Source organism: Pinus tabuliformis, chromosome 4_1, assembly GCF_031772625.1.
Source record: "Pinus tabuliformis cultivar Carrire ecotype Pingquan chromosome 4_1, CPIR1, whole genome shotgun sequence".
Lineage (NCBI taxonomy): Eukaryota > Viridiplantae > Streptophyta > Pinopsida > Pinales > Pinaceae > Pinus > Pinus tabuliformis.
The window spans coordinates 359,169,973-359,192,799 of record NC_142303.1 but is presented as its reverse complement, the minus strand read 5'-3'; the positions used below and the strand labels follow the sequence as shown (position 1 = coordinate 359,192,799).

Below are 22,827 nucleotides of genomic sequence, written 5' to 3'. Positions count from 1 at the left end.
CTAATATTCTTTTTGTATTCAAATCTATAACCGAAAACACATATTCTTAATTATTACACCTAGAAAAACTAAAATCCAAACCCTTTGCACGATAATCTTTCTCATTCATCTGTCATGCAATACTTTGTCAATCGTGATGATTTAGTTGCAAAGGATAATTTTGTGCGATTGAACAGCCCAAGAGGAGTTCACTTTTGTGGGGCAGGTCCTCGAGAATGGATGAAGTGCGTGCTTGTGTGGTAACATGTGGTGGATTATGTCCGGGGCTGAATACTATCATACGAGAAATTGTATGTGGATTATATAATATGTATGGAGTTCAAGAGATCATCAAGATTGAGGGAGGATACAAAGGGTTTTATGCTCACAATACCATTCCATTAACACCGAAGACTGTGAATGATATTCACAAACGTGGAGGCACTATTCTTGGCACTTCAAGGGGTGGTCGACATCAAAAATAGTTGACAGCATTCAAGACCGTGGTCAAGTTTATATAATTGGAGGGGATGGAACCCAAAGAGGAGCAGTTGTTATTTATGAGGAAATCTGGAAGCCTGGTTTGAAAGTTGCAGTCAGGGGAATCCCCAAAACTATTGACAACGATATTACAAGGAAGCCCAACGGACTATAAATGTAGCACATGTAGAAGCAGAGATTATTAAGAATTGAATAGGCCTTGTCAAGTTCATGGGTCTCTACAGTGAGTAAATTTCCATGTATGCCACACTTGCAAGCTGGGATGTGGATTGTTGTCTAATACTGGAAGCACCATTTTACCTTGAAGGTGAAGGTGGCCTTTATGAATTTGTTGAAAAACTCTTGAAGGAAAATGGACACATGGTTATAGTTGTAGCCAAAGGCATAGGATAGGAACTTGTTGTTGAGAGTGTGCAAAATATGGATTCATGTGATGCCTCAGGAAATCAGTTACTTCTTGATGTTGGCTTATGGCTCTCTAAAAACTCAAAGATTATCTGACTGGTCGAATACCCTATGCTTGCTGGGGTAGTTGTGTACCTTTGCTGAAGGAGTCGTGGGCACTTATCTATCTTTGCTGGGTATTATTTCAAAAGAGAATAGCAAAAACATACTTGGAGTTGAGTCCCTTCTTCATTGGCTAGGCATGCGGCATTCTTTCGGAGCAAAGACCAATATCTGGGCAAGACATTTGAACTAATGACAACTGGGAGAGTTTTTTGAGTTATTGGGAGCTAGCATAAAGTGTTGGGCCTGCGTACTATCTCCTGGTATCATATTTCTCAAGCCAAATATGAGACTGTCACCACAAATGGACTGAAATTGTTGTATGTACCTTTTCTAATGGGTGTCACTAAATATCAAAATTTAGGTCAAATGGTTCCCGTGGATGAAATTATAAGATTGAAAGAGAAGTATAAGTTCAAAGTATTGGTTGATGAAAGCAACTCATTTGGTGTGCTAAGTAAAACTGGAAGAGGTCTTACAGAACATTATGGAATTCCGATTCAAAAAGTTGATATTATAACTGCTGGTATGGGGTATGCATTGGCAACTACTGGAGGCTTTTGTACAGGAAGTGCAACAAGTTGTTGATCACTAGCGTCTCTGTGGTGCAGGTTACTACTTTTCCGCATCCTTGCCACCTTGTCTAGCAAGTTCTGCAATTAGAGCAATTGATGTTGTGGAAGAAAGTCATGAGCTTCTTGTCAGATTACAAGAAAATGTTACTCTTCTATGGAACAGTTTCTCACAAGTACGGGGTCTAAAATTTATGAGTAATGCCTTGTCAACGTTGGTCTTTCTACAATTGGAGAGTACATCTGGATCATTTAAGAGTGACCCAATGATGCTTCAGGAGATTGTTTGATCATATGTTGGAGCTGGATTTGAATCTGATGTTTATATGGGGAATGTAATGATAGACATGTATGCTAAATGTGAGAATTTAGAGAATGCGCTTCAAATGTTTGACAAAATGTCTCAGAAAGATGTGGTTTCATGGACAACAATGATAGCAGGAAGCGCAGTTAGTGAACCCAGAATATGTGTATCTATTGTTTGAAGTATCCAAAAGGCAAAATAGCACAAAAAACTCTATTTGATACATAGATACATTATACAAGCATCTACCCATGAGTTGTTAAATTTCTACCAACAAAGAACTGTGTGTTGGAGTTAGGTGTGCTATGCGTCAGTAGACTAACATGCCATCATTGGTTTTATCTAGTCATAGCATACATCTTGGTGTCATTGCGACTGCATCACATGTTGTTTCAACTCAGACTATTTTTACCATTTATTACAAACCTAGGTATGTTGTCTGAAAATTAGATGTGATTCTATTTTATTACCGCAGTTGTCATCCTTGGGAACTTGCTAAAAAGGGTGTGTGGAGTGTTAATCTATTTAAATGCCATTCATAGTTCAGAGGTATAATTGTTATGGATATTTTTTAAATAATTTGGTGAAAATTGATCTAGAAAATGTTTGATGTTGTCATGAGATAATAAGAGAATAGATGTGCCATGTTTTTAAGAGCTGATGAGTTCATATTACCAAATACTGAACCTGATGGGTATTTCCTCTTATCAGAAATAATATATGGTTCTAGTCCTTACTTTTTTCGAGTTTGATGTGCTTAATATGAGCATCTTGCAGACTTAATGAGAAGATATTGTTTATGACTATATTCTGTTGCCATATATATTTTTTATTTGGCTTGTCTGCAAGATAGTAATGGCTCTCTTTTGTAGGACAAGTCTATCAGAGTTTATCATTCCTTATGATAAATACATGGAGGTAGTGAATAGCAATCTCTCTATTGGCATGAGGTTCAAGATGCATTTTGAAGGAGAAGAGTCTCCTGAGCAGAGGTTTACTGGTACAATTATTGGCATGGGTGAGGTTGATAATGTGAGATGGCCAGATTCAAAGTGGAGATCACTTAAGGTCCAGTGGGATGAAACATTAGTGGTCCCTCGACTAGAGAGGGTTTCACCATGGGAAATTGAGACATTTGTAGCTTCATCTGTAGCACTTAATCCTTTTCCAACACCAAGGACTAAGAAGCCTTGGGCCAAATTGGTGTCCTCATCTCAAGAATTAATGATACATGGATCAGTAGACTACAACAATGGGGCTGAGGTTGGACATGAATTTTAGTATGCTGAAGCAAGTGCATATGGCCTATAAAGTCCTGAAGAGTTGAAACTTAGCTCTGATACCACGTGTATGGTCCCCTCCTAGGATCCTCTACCAAATCTATATTCTCTAATTTTAAATGCAATAAAAGGGCAACAATTTATTTTCTGACAAGACATTTAAATGATGATAATTTACCATTTAAAAACTAATTCCTACAATTTAAATAGTGAACATTTCATTTCAATCACTTACATGAGTAATCTATGCATAGAGGAATACCTGTACCGATAGCCTGGTGGAGATGCCTTTGTGTTGCTGCTCCTGGTGGAACGCTCCTCTTAACTACTGACTGGATTTACCTCCCAGCCAACTAGGAAGTAATTCCTAGCCGAGGAAAGCTCCATAGATTCCCTAGCCCTCCGAGCCCATGTCCAACCAGATGTAGTGTGTCCAAGATGAATAATACTCCCCTCCTCTCTCTCAAACAATTCCTCCAAAACCACAGCCAAACCAAAACCAAAAGAAATACCAAGCATCCCCTTCCTCCCCTCATCCTTCCCCTTTTATGCCCCTTTCCTTCTCCACCTCAACCACCTCTCATTAATGTCATAACTTCTCCCTCATCCTTACATTTGACTTCTCCTCTCCTAAGTAAACATGAGAGGACATTTGGGAATGTGATATGAATATAAAATTGGGTAATTAATTGGAAAGGACCATGTTTTCTCCCAAGTAAATATTTTGGGGATGAGAGATGAATATATAAATTGGTAATTAATTGGAGAGGACCATGTCTTCTCCCAAGTAAATGTGAGAGGACATTTTGGGGATGAGAGATGAATATATAAATTGGTAATTAATTGGAGAGGACCATGTCTTCTCCCAAGTAAATGTGAGAGGACATTTTGGGGATGAGAGATGAATATATAAATTCGTAATTAATTGGAGAGGACCATGTCTTATCCCAAGTAAATATAAGAGGACATTTTTGGGATGAGGTATGAATATATGTAATTTGGTAATGAATTGGAGAGGACTATGCCTTCTCAAAATTTAAAAATTTGGGGAGGTAAATAACAAAATTTATATCAGTACCAGCTTTACAGTTTCACCAATGTAGGTATGTACCAATATTTCTTGATAATTATAAGTCCATATTTTAAGGAAATTTAAACACTTAGTAAAATTTGCAGGATAATATTAAATAGGGCATTACAGCGGAGAACAATATACAAAGAAGGAAGAAGTTCAAAGTTTGAAGTTCCTGATTATATAAATTGAATTCTTATCACATCTCAAATTTCACCAATGGCGTTCAACGGTTTGAGACTCGAGTATGCCCTGGATGGCAGTTTGAATTATATAGCCTGGAAGGATCACATGGAAGCGGTATTATAGGACAACGGTTTGAAGGAATTCATTGATCAGGAAGTCCCCAAGCCAGCAGCTGCTAATGCCCAAGAATTGGCGGAATGGAAGAAATGTGTGGCTAGAGCGAGGAGGATTGTTCTGGAGGGAGTTCAAGACCACACTGTATCGAGTGTCCATGGAAAGGAGACACCATTTTCAATGTGGAAAACATTGAAGGATCTACATCAGAACAACAGTGATAAGAGGAAGTTGGCGCTGAAAGACAAGCTTCAGAAAATCAAGTGTCAAAAGGGCGACACATTCTCTACATTTCTGAATAAGCTCACCACCTGCAAGGATGAGCTTGGAAGTGTAGGAATCATGACAGCCGATGATGACATGGTGAGTCTTGCTCTCCTCAGTCTTTCTAAGAGTTGGCATAACTACCAAGAATCGGTAAATGGAAGAGAGAAATTGCGAGATTGGGAACGACTGTGGTCAGATCTGATGCAGGAGGAGATAAGGAGAAGCACCAGAGATGGATCTTCATCAAAGAAAGATGATGAAGAAAATATAGCCTTAGCGAGTAAGGTGAGGAAAGGGAAGGGGAAGTCTTCCCATTCCAAATCGAGTTCTGCCCATGGTGGGAAGAATATTGACAAATCGAAAGTGCGATGCTTTCATTGTCATGAGGTGGGCCATTATGCAACAAATTGTCCATAGAAGAAATCCAAGAAGGGATCGTCGAAATGATTAGATGGTGAGGCACTGGCCTCATATTTCGAATTGGATTTCACCCTCATCACATGCATGGTTTCATCGATGGTGGGTTGTGTTTGGTACTTGGACAGTGGAGTCTCACTCCATTGACTGGTGATAAGAACTTATTCAGTACCTTGGAGGAGAAGGACCTCCAGATGCGCATAGAGATTGGAAATGATGGAAAGTACCTTGTTTTAGGTGAAGGTACAGTTGTGTTTTAGATGGAGCATGGAGCTCCTCTCACCTTGATTGATGTAAAGCATGTGCCTGGTCTGAAGAAGAACCTTGTATCCATCGCTATGCTGGAAGAAAAAGGCTATGACGTAGTCTTTAGTAAAGGAAAGGCATTCCTGAGGCATATCGGCACTGGATATACCAAGAGGATTGGAATTTGAGTAAAGAATCTCTACAATCTGGAGGTAGATTACTACGTTGCATTGAGTTCCAAAGTAGAGTTGGTGCAGAGCCAAGATATTAGCGAGCTATGGCATAGAAGATTGGGCCACTTGCACCATGGGGCCTTGAAGATCATGCAACAGATTTCTACCGGACTTCCCAAGGGTAAATTAGAGCAAGTGGATACATGCAAAGGCTGTACCTTGGGTAAGTATGCAAAATCTTCCTTTTAGGATCGAGACAGTAGAGCTAGATAAATCCTGCAGCGAGTTCATACAGATGTGTATGGACCATTCTCGACAGCCTCCACCACTAAACAAAGGTGCTATGTTATTTTTATTGATGATTTTTCTCATAGATGTTGAATCTACTTCATGCAGAAGAAGGATCAAGCCTTCTCAAGGTTTTGTGAGTTCAAAGCCTTGGTTGAGAAAGAATCTGGAAAGAAAATAAGGGTCTTGTGAAGCGAAAATGGTGGAGAGTATGTATCCCACCAGTTTAAGGACTTCTATGCAGCAGAAGGAACTAAACAGGAGTTGATGGCAATCCATAACCCACAACAGAATGGGGTGGCTGAAAGGAAGAACAAATAAATTGTGGGAGCAGCTCAGGCGATGCTACATGACCAAATCCTACCACTTCATTTGTGGGCTGAGGCATTCAATACAGTAGTATACTTGAAAAATAGAAGCCTGCATCATATACTGAGGATGACGACACCAGTGGAGGCCTTTTCCGGGAAGAGACCAGATGTGAGTCACTTTAGGATCTTTGGATCATATTGGTTTATTTCCATGTGACCAAAGATGCCCGGAAGAAGCTAGAGCCAACAACTGAGTTGGGGATACTTGTGGGGTACATTGATACACCCCACAACTATTGGGTGTTCTTTCCTACCAGTTTGAGGACAGTGGTACGTAGAGATCTGAAGTTTGACGAGCAGAAATCCATGCAAGTTCCCCTTGAGAGGGAGCTCAAGTTTCATGCAGAGGAGGAACTTTTGGTTCCTAAGGAGGAGGAGCCTCAAAATAATGGGGAGTAGCTGCATGTAGATGATCTAGGAGTGGAGACATCCACTTATGTAGAGTCTTCTAGAGATGGGCAGAAATTCTCAAGGGAAGCTGATAGATTGATGCTAGATGTGAGAGAGAATGTGGGACAACCATCTTCTTAGCACAGATAGAGGAGGTCACCCAAGTGGTACACTGGTTACATGGCCTTGGTTGGGGAGTGTGTAGATACCAAACCATCTTCCTTCGAGGAAGCAGTGCAGCAACCAGTCTGGGTTGATGCTATGGTGGAGGAGTACGACTCCATAGTTTGGAACAGTGTTTGGGATGTTGTCCCAAGACTAGAGGACAAGTTAGTGGTGAGTTACTGATGGCTTTACAAGGTAAAGCAGGCAGCTGATGGGAGTGTGGAGAAGCATAAGGTAAGGTTTGTTGCCCGTGGTTTCTCACAGGTCGAGGGGATCGACTACGATGAGACCTTTTCTCCTGTAGCAAGGTACTCATTTATTAGAACGATGTTGGCACTATAAACATAAATGGGTTGGAAGATCCCTCAAATGGATGTGAAGACTGAATTTCTCAATGGCAATATTGAGGAAGATGTGTACATAGAGCAGTTGAAAGGATTTGAGACCTTCGATCATGAGTCGCATGTGTGCCGACTCAAGAGAGATTTGTACGGGCTGAAGCAAGCACCTCATGCTTGGTACACTATGTTATAGACATTTTTGGGCACTACAACCCCAAGCATGAAATTTCCATAAACCAAGGGCTCCTAAGTCCCTAAAAGTGTTGTTCTAACCCCTAAAGGAACAAGGTCAGCTGATTACAGCTTCTCCCAGAAGTTCTCCATGAAAAACTGCTCAGAATTGGTCAAAACAGGATCATTTCAGCTGCTCCACAGGCCAAGTGCGTTGCATCTCACCTAAATAAACTATGTGGGTGTGTTGCATTTCAAAAAGCCCTTATATGGGGTGTGATGGGTGAGAAATGACAAATGGCAGTGTCATTCCGCGAGGTGGAGAGGCAATCGAAGCTTCCAGAAACTTCTCCTGTGACACTTGCCTCTCTGAATTCGACCAAGGATGAGTAAGAGATCATCAATCTCCAAGTGGAAGCAAGAACTATCATAGGGAAGACACTAATCAAATCACAAGCTGACTCATTTCCCTTACAGATATCTATATATGGATCCCTCATCCCAGAGATCCAGAGGCTGGAATTTTGCATATTGTAAGGAATTGCTGTTGGTTTCTTGAGACAAACATCAGATTGTTGGGTGATCTAAGATTTGTATGAGGTGAAGAGGGGCTTCCTTGCTGAGAGGTTGATGCTGGGTCAGAACAACTGGTTGTTACTCCTCTTGGCTCTTTCTTTTTTATTAATAAAAGCTATTCAAGTTTTCCTCCATACTCTTGTATCATTTATGTTTGCTGCATTTGTATTGTCAATTTACATATGATCCTAGATTGTTTATGATTATAGATCCATGTTCTTGTATAGTGCTATGCTACTGTGATCTTACAGGTACTCTGTGAAGCTGGGCGTGCAAGGGAACAAGTAGCGAAAGACTATCAAGGAAGAGAGGAATCGAACCAGGAGATTAGCGCAAGACAGAGGTTGGTCTTCTTTGTTCCTCTCTATCTATACTTCATAAAGGAAAAACAAAAGTAGCTTTACTTTGTTTGTTTCTAAGGCAGCTATCACACCTTAGTGGGATAAGCAGTTCTGAGTAGACACTTTTCCCTGTAACAAAATGGCGACTCCACTGGGGACGAATTAGTTTGTTTGTTTATCTTCCTTGTTGTCTATTTCATAAACTTACAGATGGAGTCTGAAGTCATGCCAGGTAGCTTTCGAACTGCATTTGCTATGCAAATGCAAAGTAGATAAATGCCGCTTCAGTCAATCTCCGGGATCTGTTTATGATTTAAACAACTGATTCACAAACTCTCTGATTGCCCCTTGTGGTAGCTCTTAGATCCTCCTTAGATCTACCCCTGATTGTTGCATTACTGATTACCATTTGCTCGGCCAAAACCCATGAACTGAACTGCAAACTGTGACCCGGAACCCAAGCAAAGTCTCGTTTCTGGCCCAGCACAGGTACTATTTTGAGAATCTGAAATTCAGCGCACTTCCCGAGTGTAGTAGGTGCGCTGCATTTCAAATTCCCTGTGTTACAGGTGTGCTGATCAGACTAGGCATTGTGCAGTTTTGGTTTCTGTGATTCATTCTTTCCAGTTCTATTCATGAATTTTGCTGCCATTGATCAGTATATCTCTGTTTGAAACCCCTTTTCCTTGCTGTTATTCTGCCTCCTTTGTACAAAAGAACTGTAAATGTTTTTGTGTGTTTGTTGAGTCATTTTCAATTCTCCTTTGCAAAAAGTAACATAATCGCACTGTCGTCCTTTGATTAGAAAGTGTCGCAAGTGTCGATCTCAATCATAGGAAAGAGTTTGATTGCTGTTGATAGTTAGTTATTTTTGTTACTATTGTTTTTGGTCTGAATTTGTAATTTTTCTAGTGTCAAAAACAAGTATTCATTTCCAAATCGTAAGGTGTTGTGATTGCCTCCATTTTTGATTTCAAAAAGAAACTTGTTGATAACTGTCGCTTGAAAAGTAATTCAGATTTGTGCATCAACTTTATTTTTATCATTCATATACTAAGAAAGTCGAAAACAAATACATGCATGTGCATTTACATTTAGACAGTCTGATTGGTTTGATTTAGGAAAGTGCATTTAGAGTGTGCTCTTTGCTCTTTGTGAAAGGATTCTATCTTTCTTTCCTTAGTAGCTAGGATTTTTATTGCACAAAGAAGATAAAAAGATTGTTTATCATCTTAGATTGCATTTTCATAAACAAGATCATCTATAAAATAAATTCAATGAATCTAACAACGCTTTGGAACCTAACGTACAACATTTAGAAGTCTAGGCTAGAGACGTATTCCGGCGTCGTAAAGCCCGGTAACTGTTGTTCTCACTGATGGTTGGCTGATTCCTCCACTTTGAGATGATAAGTGCCAGTACGGACTTGTGCTCCCACGTACCGTCGAGTATATTTTGGGAGACCACAATAGGCTTAATCCTTTATCCATAGGAAGCCGTGTCTGCCGCCCTATCGATCGCAATGCACTGAACACAACATTCGGGAAGATTGACTGCCGTACCGTAAAAATTATTCTGCAGTTTTGCGATTGGTTTGGTAATCCCTCTACCTATATTTCCAGAGCAGTCCCTTTCATTCCTTTTCAGACTCTTTAATGGAAAAGGTCCATCTGAGCACTTGTCACTTCAGGCTCATTAAAAATCGAAGGCGACTAGAGTCATCTTTTGTTTTTTCTCAACTCTTAAAAATTGAAAAAACAAGTTGTGTCAAAGCGTCTAAAACTCATTTAATTCGGAAACATACTTCCCCTTTATTTCTAGTTGATTGAGTAATCCACAATCGTGGAAGAAAGTCAATTGAAACCCCGTCGTTCGCGGAGGCTTACGAGTCAACCGTCTTTGTCTCCGAAATTGAAGCTAGTACGGACAAAGCGAACTCGTTTAACCGGTTCCAAATCTCCTATTAAAGTTTGAACAAGTGTTCCAACAACATCAGAGACTTCGGTTACTCCAAACATTTCTGGTATCCCTGCCTCTACAGAAGAAGTTCAGCAGCCACAGAAGGACAATAGTACTAATCCTAGTCTGAGGGTAAACACTTGTGTTACCGAATCAGTTCCATTTACAACCGTTTCGGAGAGTCTTGCTCCTCAAACATCTGTCGCTGCCGATTCCATACCTTCTTCGGCACCAGAAATATTCTACGGACCTGACGGTCTACCCCTTCCACCTGTTCTGATTGCCATAGAAGAGATTGTGGAGGATCCTCCATCTAGTACTCCATCGCAATTTGGAGTCGGGATCACTCTGTATCCTTCTTCATCAGAAGTTAGTCTACTGCCAACGGAAGCTCCTGTAGAATCGCTAGGTAATCTTTTGGATAGACTAGAAATGTCTAAACAACCGTCAACATCTAAGACTGTTTCGTCTAACACAGTGACGGCAGAAATCCTTGCTATCACTCCAACAATGTTCGCCGGTATACCATCTGTCCCAACTAGCTCTCAATCGCTAGAAGGAGCCCACTCAAGGGCCATTTCGACAGTATTGTCTGTTCCTGTTTGTTCATCTGGATTAATATCCAGAAACTCTTATGTTGAGTCTCAACAAATTGATCCATTTGGAGGTCAATTTGGGCAGTCCGGCCCTCAAGGGCAAACTATTCCCTTGAGTTCTGGATTACCACCGTATGGGGGGCAGTATGCCCTTTCATTATCCCCTCCGGGAGGACAGCCATATGGGAGTTCACAACAAAATTCGGGTTATGCTGGAATTACTTCAAGCGGTTGGGTACTTATACTACATCAACAACCAAGAGTTGTATATTCGATGCAACAATGCTTACCTATGTCAAATATACCAACTACGCCAGCTATTGTGACGGTGTCGCAAGTTCAAGCGCTGCCTGTTGTATGCCAACCTCAAGTTTCTCAGGTTGTAATGCAATAGCCCCTTGACCATGCGACTCAACCACAATCACCGACTGGTGGAATGACACAGGTTCAGACGGGTACAATTACCCCTCATCTTGGTCAAACAGTTAGTATTAGGCAACAACACATGGCTTCACAACCATGGCTAGTACAATACCAACAACCGCAATTCCAACAAGTATACCAAGGTTCTGAGCAACAAATCTTTGCAAATAGTGGGCAGCCGTATATTCAAAACGGTCAAAATCAACCATTTTACAATGGTCATGCCCACCAACCTTACCAAAGTTACTAGCATCAAATGCATTATGTCGGTATGCAAAGACCAACTGCTCAAGCAATCCCATCTTATCCTGGGTATGCTTCACCTAACATGAATCAACAGTTACCCTTCGTGGCGACTTTAGAGTTACTTGATTTAAATCGGTTAACAAACGATCCAATCGCTTACACCCCTTGGTGGCCAGCGATTCCGCGTAAACTTCCATCAGACATTCCTAAATTTAATGGAAATCTGGGTGAAGATCCATCGAATCATGTGATGACCTTTCATCTGTGGTGCTCATCAAACACCCTAAACGATGATTCGATTAGGCTTCTCCTTTTTCAGAGGATGTTAACTGGTCTGGCAGCAAAATGGTACATCGAATTGCCTAGTGCTTCATTCGACAACTTCAGTACCCTAGCCACAACCTTTTTAACCCATTTTCAATTATTGATAAGGTACGAAATGGGAACGGAACCCCTTACCAACTTCAAACAAACAACGACCACTCACATATTTGATCATATACATGAGTGGCGACGTCGTCGTAGAATGGTAAAAACGTATGCTCCTGATTAGCTCTTAGCTGAATGGTTTATCAAGTCATTATTACCTTCCATCACGGAAGATGTGGCAAAAGGGGGGGTCGTCACAGAAGAGCAAGTTATCGCTCGTGCACAATATTTGGACTTGATTTACACTCAGTCTGGCACGCTCTACGATAAAATACTTGACGCCCCTAGACCGGAATTCTCAGTTCCTCCTCCTCCTAAATCAAACAATGACTCTCATGCCGGCGATGGCGTGATTGGTGCAACAGATACGAAATCTACAAAGGCTACATCCAAAAATGCCCGTAAGATTTTAGGTCAAAATGCAAAAGATGAATTTCTTGCCTCGGAAGTAAATGCCGTATCAACAGATAAAGGCAAAGAAACTAAGCAACCAGGGGGCAAGAAGAAAGGCAAAGGGAAGAAGAAGAAATAGGACGAATCATCTCCTGAAAAATCTTCTGCAAACCCTCCTGGAAATAGGAAACTAAAATATCCATGCATGATATGCGATGAGGATCATCGGATACCAGATTGTCCACACAGAGCTGAGCTTAAAAAATTCTTCAAGAATTCGAAAACCCCCGCAGTGTTAATTGATCCGTTTCCAAATCCAGGAATAAATCTGGTTAACAGTGGAAATGCTTCCCCGTCTCAAGTGCTAATGTTGTCGGTTTCAAAACAGTAAAATGAGGATTTGATATCGACAAGGAACAAAGATTATGGGAATCCACAGCTATCGAACAACAAGGATAAAGATCAACCTAGTAGTTCGACAACAACTTCGACAGAAGTTGTGCTGCCCATCATTCCTGAACTGACAATAAAACCGCCAAAGGGAGTAGTACACAAATCGACATTTAATCCTCGTGCTAGAGCAGCACAACATTATAATATAGTGGAAGATTTGGCCCAATCGCCATTCGCTATTTCGACTCTTGAAGTACTACAAAATTGCCCATCCCAAAAGCAGGCTTTATTATCAGCCATTGGTGGGATAGACCCAAAGGATTCCAATCTTGTATCCTTCGATCATAAAGGATATGATCCTCAATTACCAGCTCAACTAGCTTTCCTTGTTCAAGTGAAAGCCCTCAACAAAACTGTTCATCGAACAATTATTGATGAGGGGGCATCTACATGTATTATGTCAATGAGTTGCTGGAAAACTTTAGGATCTCCAACCTTGTCGCAATCTTCGACAACATTAAAAGAATTTGACGGACGAACATATACCCCATATGGTATTCTAAGTAACTTGAAGGTTGAACTAGGAGGAAAAACAGTAGAAATAGATGTTGAAGTAATCGATGGAAATCTCGATTACAACATCCTACTAGGAAGACCATGGATATATGCTATGGTTTCCGTTGTGTCGACCTATTTTAGGAATATTGCATTTCCCTTTCAAGGAGGGATTACAATCGCCGATCAACAAAACTTCCTCCCCAATAGTTCTCAAGTTACGGGAAGCATTCCTATGATCCATGGAAGCCCCCATTCGCTTCAAAATATTGGAGTAGGCCTACTAAAAGACCCTGTATTAATGGGAACTTTTGCCCTTCCACCTCCAATAAATTTGGCGGAAGTAGCGTCAGTAGGAACCTGCAACATGTTATCTTCTAAAAAGATCTTAGAAAACGATATCGACATGGATCATGCGATGGTTTTGCCTCCAAGCCCAACGGAAATGTTGTAGCAATCAATGTTCCTAGCCTGGGTGGCAAACCCAAATCAACGCTCATCGAGTGTTTGGATAGATAGGTCTAAGGAATATGGCACCCCTTCAGATCCTTGGTCGAGAGTGCATGACACTGACGAAGGAATTGTTCAATCAATGGTAATTGAAGGGGCACCATGGGATGATTACCACCATCGTTCCCTTCTTCCGAATTGTGGAGAAGATACTCCTGATGACCTTTATCATCCTTCAGTTTTTTATTTTCTATCAAATACTGTAAACACGGTGGATTCCGAGTGAAACTTGTCCAACATTGAAGAGACTATCGCCATAAATATCTCGACCAAAACAGATGTTGTAGAGAATATTTATGTTGGCAAATGTTGTTCTCCTTCAGAACTGGAAATATATAACGCTCTTTTTCGTGAATTCAGAGATGTCTTTGCTTGGTCATATAGTGAAATGCCAGGCATTGACTCGAGTATCGTTGAACACGAAATTAAGATGTATCCAGATGTCAAACCAGTACGACAACGGCTACGGTAGGTGCACCCCAAGAAAGCCGCTGCCATTAAGGTAGAAGTTGAGAAACTTCTCCATGCTGGTTTCATTTACCCGGTTCCTCTAACCGATTGGGTGTCAAATATTGTCCCTGTTATGAAAAAACAAGGAATGATTAGAGTGTGCATCGATTATAGGGATGTAAATCAAGCTTGTCCAAAAGACAACTACCCTACACCCTTCATCGACCAGATAATTGATGAATGCGCCAGATGCGAAATCTTTTCATTTATGGATGGATTCTCCGGGTATAATCAAATAAATATCCGCCCATAGGACCAGTCAAAGACTGCATTTATTTGTCCGCGGGGCACATTCGCATATTGAAAATTACCCTTTGGTTTAAAGAATGCAGGGGCAACATTTCAGAGGGCAATGAATTATGTCTTCCATGACATCAAAAACATCGTTCAACCATACCTCGATGACCTTCCGGCTCATTCACGAAAGCGGACTGATCATCCGCAGCATTTAAGAGCGATATTTCTATGTTGCCGACACTACAAGATACGACTCAATCCACACAAATGTGTATTTTGCGTCAGTTCTGGTCGTTTACTTGGCTTTGTAGTCTCAAAGGATGGGATTCGTCTTGACCCATGTAAGGTTTAGGCAATCATAAATTTGCCCCCACCTTCAAATTTTCTTCAGATTCAGAAACTCCAAGGGAAAGCAAACTTTCTGAGGAGGTTCATTCCAAATTATGTCGAACTTGCTAAAGGTTATACGCGTCTTTTGAAAAAGGAAATACCCTTTGTCTGGGATCAGGTTGCGCAAGCTTCCTTTGATGCTTTAAAAGAATCCCTAATGAAAGCATCATTAATGTACGCTCCTGATTATCAAAAAGATTTTAACCTGTATCTGGCTGTAGTGGATACGACCATCGCAATGGTTTTAGTTCAAGAAGACGACGAAATCGAACATCCTATATATTATTTAAGTAAGAACTTAAATGATACAGAAAGAAAATATTCTTATGTTGAAAAGCTAGCGCTCGTAGTTGTTCAAGCGATACAGAGATTTCGACACTATGTCCTCTTTCAAAAAACTACCATTCTGTCATATTGCAACCCCATGACTTATATATTGTCGCGACAGTTGCTGGGGGGAAAATATTCAAAATGGATAGCAATCCTACAAGAGTTTGATCTGGAATTTGTAAAATCCAAGTCAAAGTAAGCTCTGGTTTTCACAGAATTATTATGCGATCTCCCATCGTCGTCCAACGATGAAACATCTGAAGAAACGATCGTGGACGAAATTTTGTTTCTGATATCTTCAAGCAATCAATGGTATGGGGATATAATCATTTATCTCCAAACCAAAAAATATAGGCCAAATACCTCTCGCTTCGAACGAAAACGTATTCGATACCAAGCAAAAGACTACATGATCGTCGGTGATACACTTTACCATCGCGGTATCGATACAGTTCTGAGAAGGTGCCTCACGCATGAGGAGGCCGAAAAAGTCCTGAATGATTACCATTCAGGTGCGTGTGCGGGGAATCAATCTGGTTATGCTACAGTGCAAAAAATCTTACGAGCAGGATACTTCTGGCCAACAATTTTTAAAGATTGCATAAACGCAGTCAGAAGTTTCCATGCTTGTCAAATTTTCGATAGCAAAACCAGAAGACCACCCGCACCTCTGCAGCCAATAGTTGCTGTCGGGCCATTCGCCAAATGGGGCATCGATTTCATGACATGTAACCCCACCTTGACCGGGGGGCATGGGTATATCATAGTCGCAGTTGACTATTTTACCAAATGGGCTGAGGCGATGCCTACATTAGATAATACTAGTGAAACAGCTGCCCTCTTCTTTTTCAATCATGTAGTCACCAGCTAGTTCGGCGTCCCACAAGCTATAGTCACAAATCATGGATCGCATTTTCGTAATCACATGATGGTCGAATTAGCTGCCAAACTAGGGTTGTCTCACGACAGCTGTACTCCATATTACCCGCAAGCCAACGGACAAGTTGAAGCAATCAACAAGGTCCTGAAGCGCATGCTGCAAAGGATGATTGGAGTTCACAAAAGAAGGTGGCACCTAATCATGTACTCAGCCTTGTGGGCTTACCGAACTTCAGTAAGGAATGCAACCAGGTTTACACCTTTCCAACTGGTATATGGCCTGGAAGCAGTCTTACCAATCCAGTGTGAAATCTCGTCCCTCAAACTCGCAATTGATCTCCTCCCCAGAACTTCAGAAGAAGAAGCTCGTTTCCTAGAACTAATCCAATTGGATGAAACCCATCGTGACGTCGCTTTGGCTAACGAAGCCCATAAGAAATGAGTCAAAGCGCAGTTCGACAAAAATGTCAAACCCCGTGTCTTCTCAGAAGGTGACTTGGTCTTGCTTTATGAACAAGAATCTGATAAATTGGGAGCAGGTGTTAGCCTCCTGTTGCAACAGGGTATCATCTTTCATGATTGACATTTTTACATGCCAAATATGTCATACTTTGCAAGCTGCAGTGTTCCATATTTCCAGAAGAGACCAAAGAAGAAGCCATGAAGTGTGTTGATCCAAATGCCACTGCTGCATTCCATTTTGATGAGTTGTTCCAATTTTGAAGAATTTTTTAAAGGGAGGTCCAAACAGTCTAATCCTGGTCTCCCTAGGTTTCAATTTCCTGTTGTAGAATATAGAGAATGATGTCTGTCCAAACAGTCTAAGCTTGGCAGATTTGTAGATAGGTAGAGAAACTAAGGGACCCAACCGTTTAATCTAGGCCCTGGCAGAAATAAGTGTAGATTTAGATAGAAATAAAAAAAAAATAATAATAAAATAAAAAATAAAAAATCTGCAAACATGGGTCTGCAAGTCTAAGTGCACCCGAAACAAAAGGAAGAAAAAATGTTAGGACAGTAGGCTGGGTAGGTAACTGTTTGGTGGCAGAATGATAATTGATAATCAATTTTGTATCTCATAATGTCTTATCCTTTCAGATCATAGTTATCAGGTAGTTTTTCATTCAAAGGAGGTACTCAAGCCAGAACTCACTAACCTCCCCTTCTTCTCATCTCCCCCAAGTCACTTACTAACATCCCCCAAGGGGTCAAGGTCTGCTTGAGCCTCTCAGTTTCATCATTTCCATGACATTCGCTTTGATGAGGATCTACTTCACTCAAGGATTACTCACTCATCATCTGTGAGCCTTCTTTTCCCCAACAAAGCCTAAGGTCTCATACCTTAGCGCCCTCTTTTCATCTCCATATTAACTATTAACTTTATTATATAACTCCCTAACAATTTTCCCCTTCCCCTATTAAAATAATGTATATAAAACTCCCCTATGTAAATACCCCTCCCTGGCAATATAGCCATATTTACTATAAGTCCAGGAAATCACAGTCCATCTGGGGCTGTCTTTAGCCCATCCGAGTCGTTAAGGAGCTAGTCTGACATCAGGTCAGCTAGTAACCGCTTCCCTAGCCCTAAAAACCCTCAAAAACCTTCAAAAAACCCATTCTTGCACCTTTTGCCCAAGTTCTGTGCATAAAACACTAATCCCGCTTGGCAAAAAACCCATATCTCGCCCCTATCCCTAAAACCCAAGTGTAAATATGCCAACCCACGCTCATAATATTCATACAACACGCAAATCCCGCCATCAACTATGTTTAAACCCACCGCCGCGATATATTAAAAAGGGAATATTCCCGCGAATATCCCCACCCACTAACCCGCTGTCACTACCCATCTATTGCCAGCCGTTAGATCTGGCCCGCCACAGATCTACGGTGGGCAGGCTTTTCTATATGCAACACGCCCGGGCTTTAGCGTCCGGGAGTTCGGCGGTTTTGCCGTCGTACTCCCGCCACGTGTCAGGCGTTGGACTGTGGCGGAGCACCCTCCCCCAAGACCGCCTTTGCCCATAAGCGGTGCGCCACAAAACTACTTACCACCCGTGACATCATACCGCATGTCACCCCCTACACAGTCCTTGCTTACGTCACCCCTTTGTCCAAATCACCCGATGAGTCACCTGCCTGCGTGGCCTACTGCCACGTCACTACCACGTGTCCCTGCCACCGTACCTACCACGTCATCATCCGTACGTGATGACGTCATCCCACCACGTCACCTTGCTGACGTCACCCGCCGTACAATGTCACATCATGCTGACGTCATCAACACTTTTTGGGCGCAGAGGCGCGAAAGTCGCACTTCGGAGCCCCAGAATCCAATTCTGAGGCAGTTTTTGATGAGCGATTTGCGCATCGCAGGATTTTTTAGGCCGAAATGGAGAATCTTCAGGGAATCTTTAGGGAATCTTCTCATCATGCGGCCCCAGGAAGCCCGAAAAGGCGCAAAAATGATCCGTTTTCTTCACAGAGCATACCAGAAGGAGCAGAAGACAATTCCAGATGATACAGAGGCCGAACAGTGGCCATTTACTGGTGATTAAACCCACGACACATCGAATCAGCAGTCCAGATTTTGTCAAAGAGTATCAGTGGAAGAAAAGACGCCAAAGAGTATCAGCAAAGATTTGTTTAGGGGCTCGAAGCACCTGAACATTGATGAAGCCCCCAGAAAGTCAAATCAATAAGCATCAGCCCATCCTTGCCTTCAAATCACCATTAAGGCATTCAAAGCACCAGGACAGCAAGGAAGTAGAAACCCATGCATATTTATTTCAGAAGACATTGCCCCAAGGCACCCAGGACTACATCATTTATTCATTTTCTTTTTACGGCCGCCCCAGTACAGCCTGAGAATTTTCATGCATTTATTTCAGATAGGAGTAGGTCAATAAATTATTTTTTATGACCTGATTAGGTCAATATGTAATAAAAGCAGTAGATAGAAAGTTTTTCCCTATATATACCACCCTCTGTATAGTTTTAAGGGTTGGTAAATTGAGATTTTTTCACTAGAGACTCACTGTGTATACCTGAATTTTTCTGTAATCAAAGATTGCCGAAAGCTTGGAGAGCGAACTGACTGTGGTTGATAAATGCTTTAGAGACTGAAGATGGAATTCTTGTGCTGCGGCCTGAAGCAATAAGTGCCTCTTATCTCTGTTTATGTGTTTGCCATTATCTAAATAGCAGGAAAAAAGAATAGCATAGAATTAGTTTAAATACTCTCTATGCTCAATTTCTGTTGTTTCTTGATGTTTTCCTCTGAATGAATTGGTTATGAATATTGAATTCCTTTTGGCTCATGTTTACCCCAATTCACATGTGTTGGCCAATTATCTAGGGATTCTTAACTGCCCCTAGGTAGCGCCCTGTTACTTTCTCTGCTAATCTGTTGGAGAGATTCTTAACTGCCTCTATTTCTTTAGCATTCATTTCATCCTTTAAACCTGAAAATTGCTTCGAGCTAAGCTATCTTGCTCCATGTTCCCTCACTGTTATTAAGGAAACGTACCAGCAGTTCCCCTCCTCGACTCCACGCCCAATGGTTTGAAACATTCAGACTATACTCTGCCTCTCTACCTGAAAGTGTCAATTTTCCCACCAAAACAAAACAAAAACCCGCTGTACCCAAGACCTAGCCTAAAATCCTTTCAAACAAAGCTAAATCTAAAAGAGAGAGCCCTCTCTGATTGCAGGTTGGCTAGAACCTGCAGTCCAAAGTTGGTTTGTGGTTACCTCGGCCGTATCCCTTTCTTAACCTTCAGGGACAACCTGAGTGATAACATAATGGTGACTCCACTGGGGACTTTCCTCAGTTAATTTTATAAAGTTTCACGAAGAAGGTTAAAAATCCCCTGTAGAAATCGATTTTCTAATTGCTGTATACTTCTTAAAACGACAGATGAAGCCTGAATGTCAGCGAGGAAGCCTTTGAAACTATTTTTGTTTTACATTAACAGGTTTAGATAAAATCTGCTTCAGTCAATCTTCATGCTAGTTTTAAGATATACACAGCCATTCCAAAATCTTATTTGGCCCTTGTGAATACAAAAAATATTCCAAAAAATAAATAAAAAAAAAAAATCAAGTTCGGAAGCTGGCTCCCAAGAAAAGTTCACGATATACAAGGTCAAACCCAGACCCAGATCCTCCAGCTATTTTTGAAAACCCTAACATAATCCCTAAAATCCTTAGGAAGCAACAAAGACAAGAAAATTTTGCTGATAAAACCCCTGAAACAGCTTACCCTAGCTCTGTTCCAACCCCTGTCAAGGTTTTATTCCGGTCTACCCCTGCTTCCCCTTGTTCGTCATCCAAATCTCATAGCACTCCTTCCACACCTTCATTCACTGCACATATTCCCATTACCACTATTGTTATCCCTGTTATCCCCGTTGTCCCATTCATCCCCGTTGTTCCACTTATACCAGCTAATATGGCTAATAGATATGCACCCATGCAATTACCTGCTAACGCTGCGGCTTTACCCCAAGATTACCAATCGAAAATTACATATTTTCATTCCACTGGTCCTTTCACAACCATTCAGCATGCCAAAAAGATGCAAGACTATTTTGAAAACTATGAAATAGATGATGACAGTGTGAGAATGAGAATTTTTGTTCAGAGTCTAACAGGTGATGTGAGAACTTGGTTCAGATCACTCGCTGCAAATTCCATAACCACTCCTGATGAGCTTTACCTATCCTTTATCAACAGATGGGAGAAAAAGAAAGATCCCTTGCACATACTAGCTGAATATGATACAATTAAACGAGGTCCTCAAGAGACCGTTTTAGAATACTGTGCAAGATTCAACAATGTATATAATGCGATACCACAGAACTTAAGGCCTCCACCCGACCTTGCCTTGTACAAATTTCCTGATGGCTTTGACCCTGATATGGCATATCAGTTGAAAGAAAGAGCTCCTGAAACCCTTGAAGACGCGCAAAAGGTTGCTATCACGGTAGAAGCCAACTTAATTGCCAAAAGAAATAGAGCCCGAATGGAAAAGAGAACCACCTTTAAGGAAGAACCCTCAGCCTTCGACCAAAAGCTTGATGCTATCATCAATGGCCTGCAAAGACTAGGAGAGAGGGTAGAAAATGTTGAGAGAAAGGCATCATGGGAAGGACAACAGTCTAATCCCATAAGAAACCCAAATTTCAGAAAAACGCAGAACATAAATGCTGGTAGGTCTAACCAAGACCATGATATAAGACCCCCTTTTCAAGATAACTATGTAGAAGGATCTACTTCTAGTCAACCCATAGAAGACGATCATATGAATTTAATGGATCTAAAGGGTGAACATCAAACTTTCCTGACACAAGAAGACCAAAATGAGCATGACTGCAATCAATTTCAGACTAAATCTGGTGAGTCTTTTGATTTTAAACAAGGTTATGATACTACTGTGTATGAAGTACACAAACAGTATAAGCTCAGAACTAGGACCATTGACATCTCTGAGCCTAGCAAGACAAAGGAAAGTAAACAGCCCAACAAGATTAAACACAAAGTTGTTGTAACAGAACCAGCTGATATGACTGTCCCAAGCCCACATCAAGTGACTGTAGAGGATATAACAGAAATACAGCCTTCCAAAGATCAGCCTTTGCCTCCTCTTTTCTCAAAAGAAAATTCAAACAGCGTCCCAAAAAGTACTCCTGAAGTTGCAAAGCTGCAAGCAAATACTCCCCATAGCACTGATAAACAAGAGCAGGTCGCTGAAAATTCAAATGAAAAGGAAAAAATTTCCAATGCCAATACTAAGACTCCATTGGAGAAGCCTTTTAGTTTAGAAACAGAGATTGGAAAACTCAAGATAGCCATTCCTCTTTCAGAATTGGCTAAACACGATGTATATAGGCAACAGATTCAAAGGTCACTTCAACTCCCAGAAAACAAAGATGATGTAAATGTTTTGGATGATTCCCCTGAACTATTGTTTGGACCAGAAGTTAATGGAAAGTCAACACAAGGACCTGTCCCACTCTTTTATGTCAGTCTGCATATACATGACAAAGTTTTACACAACACTATGTTTGACTCAGGGGCATCGCACAATCTTATGCCCAAAGCAGTTATGGAAAAGCTGAATCTCGACATCACAAGACCTTACAAAGATTTATACTCATTTGACTCCAGTCAAGTGAAATGTTTAGGTCTCATTAAAGATCTATGTGTCTCCTTAGTCCAATATCCCAACAAGACCATCCTCATGGATGTAGTAGTGGCTGACATCCCACCAAAGTATGGTATGCTCCTCTCGAGATCATGGGGAGCAAAGCTCCAAGGATCCCTTCAATTAGACCTTTCCTACGCTACCATTTCAGTCTTTGGGCAACCAAAGAGACTGTACAGAGAAATGCTGATGAAATATGTAATAAGTAGTGAAAGCAAGCCTGAAAAGTTTCCCATTTATTCAATTCATTCCGATATGGATTCTTTCATTTTATTCAATGATGATTCAAATCTGCCCACTAATAAGGAGCCTATGGCTCTAGAACAACAAGTGCACATCAATGAAGAAACGGTTGCCCATAATAAAGAAATTGTCAAAACAGTAAATGCAACCAGCATGTTACAAGAACCTCCCCAAACAGAAATTTTAAATCTTCCCAACCCTGATTCGAATAACACTCCTAGCATTGTCAATAAGCAAGAAATCACATGGTTCTTAGAGTTTG

At 41.1% G+C, this 22,827-nt stretch overlaps 2 pseudogenes; both read left to right on the top strand.

Annotated features, from left to right (window-relative positions):
• Positions 1 to 81: 81 nt before the first annotated feature.
• Positions 82 to 981, top strand: LOC149175768 (ATP-dependent 6-phosphofructokinase 3 pseudogene; annotated as a pseudogene).
• Positions 982 to 1,356: 375 nt separating this feature from the next.
• Positions 1,357 to 2,044, top strand: LOC149175767 (long chain base biosynthesis protein 1 pseudogene; annotated as a pseudogene).
• The last annotated feature ends 20,783 nt before the right edge of the window (positions 2,045 to 22,827 follow it).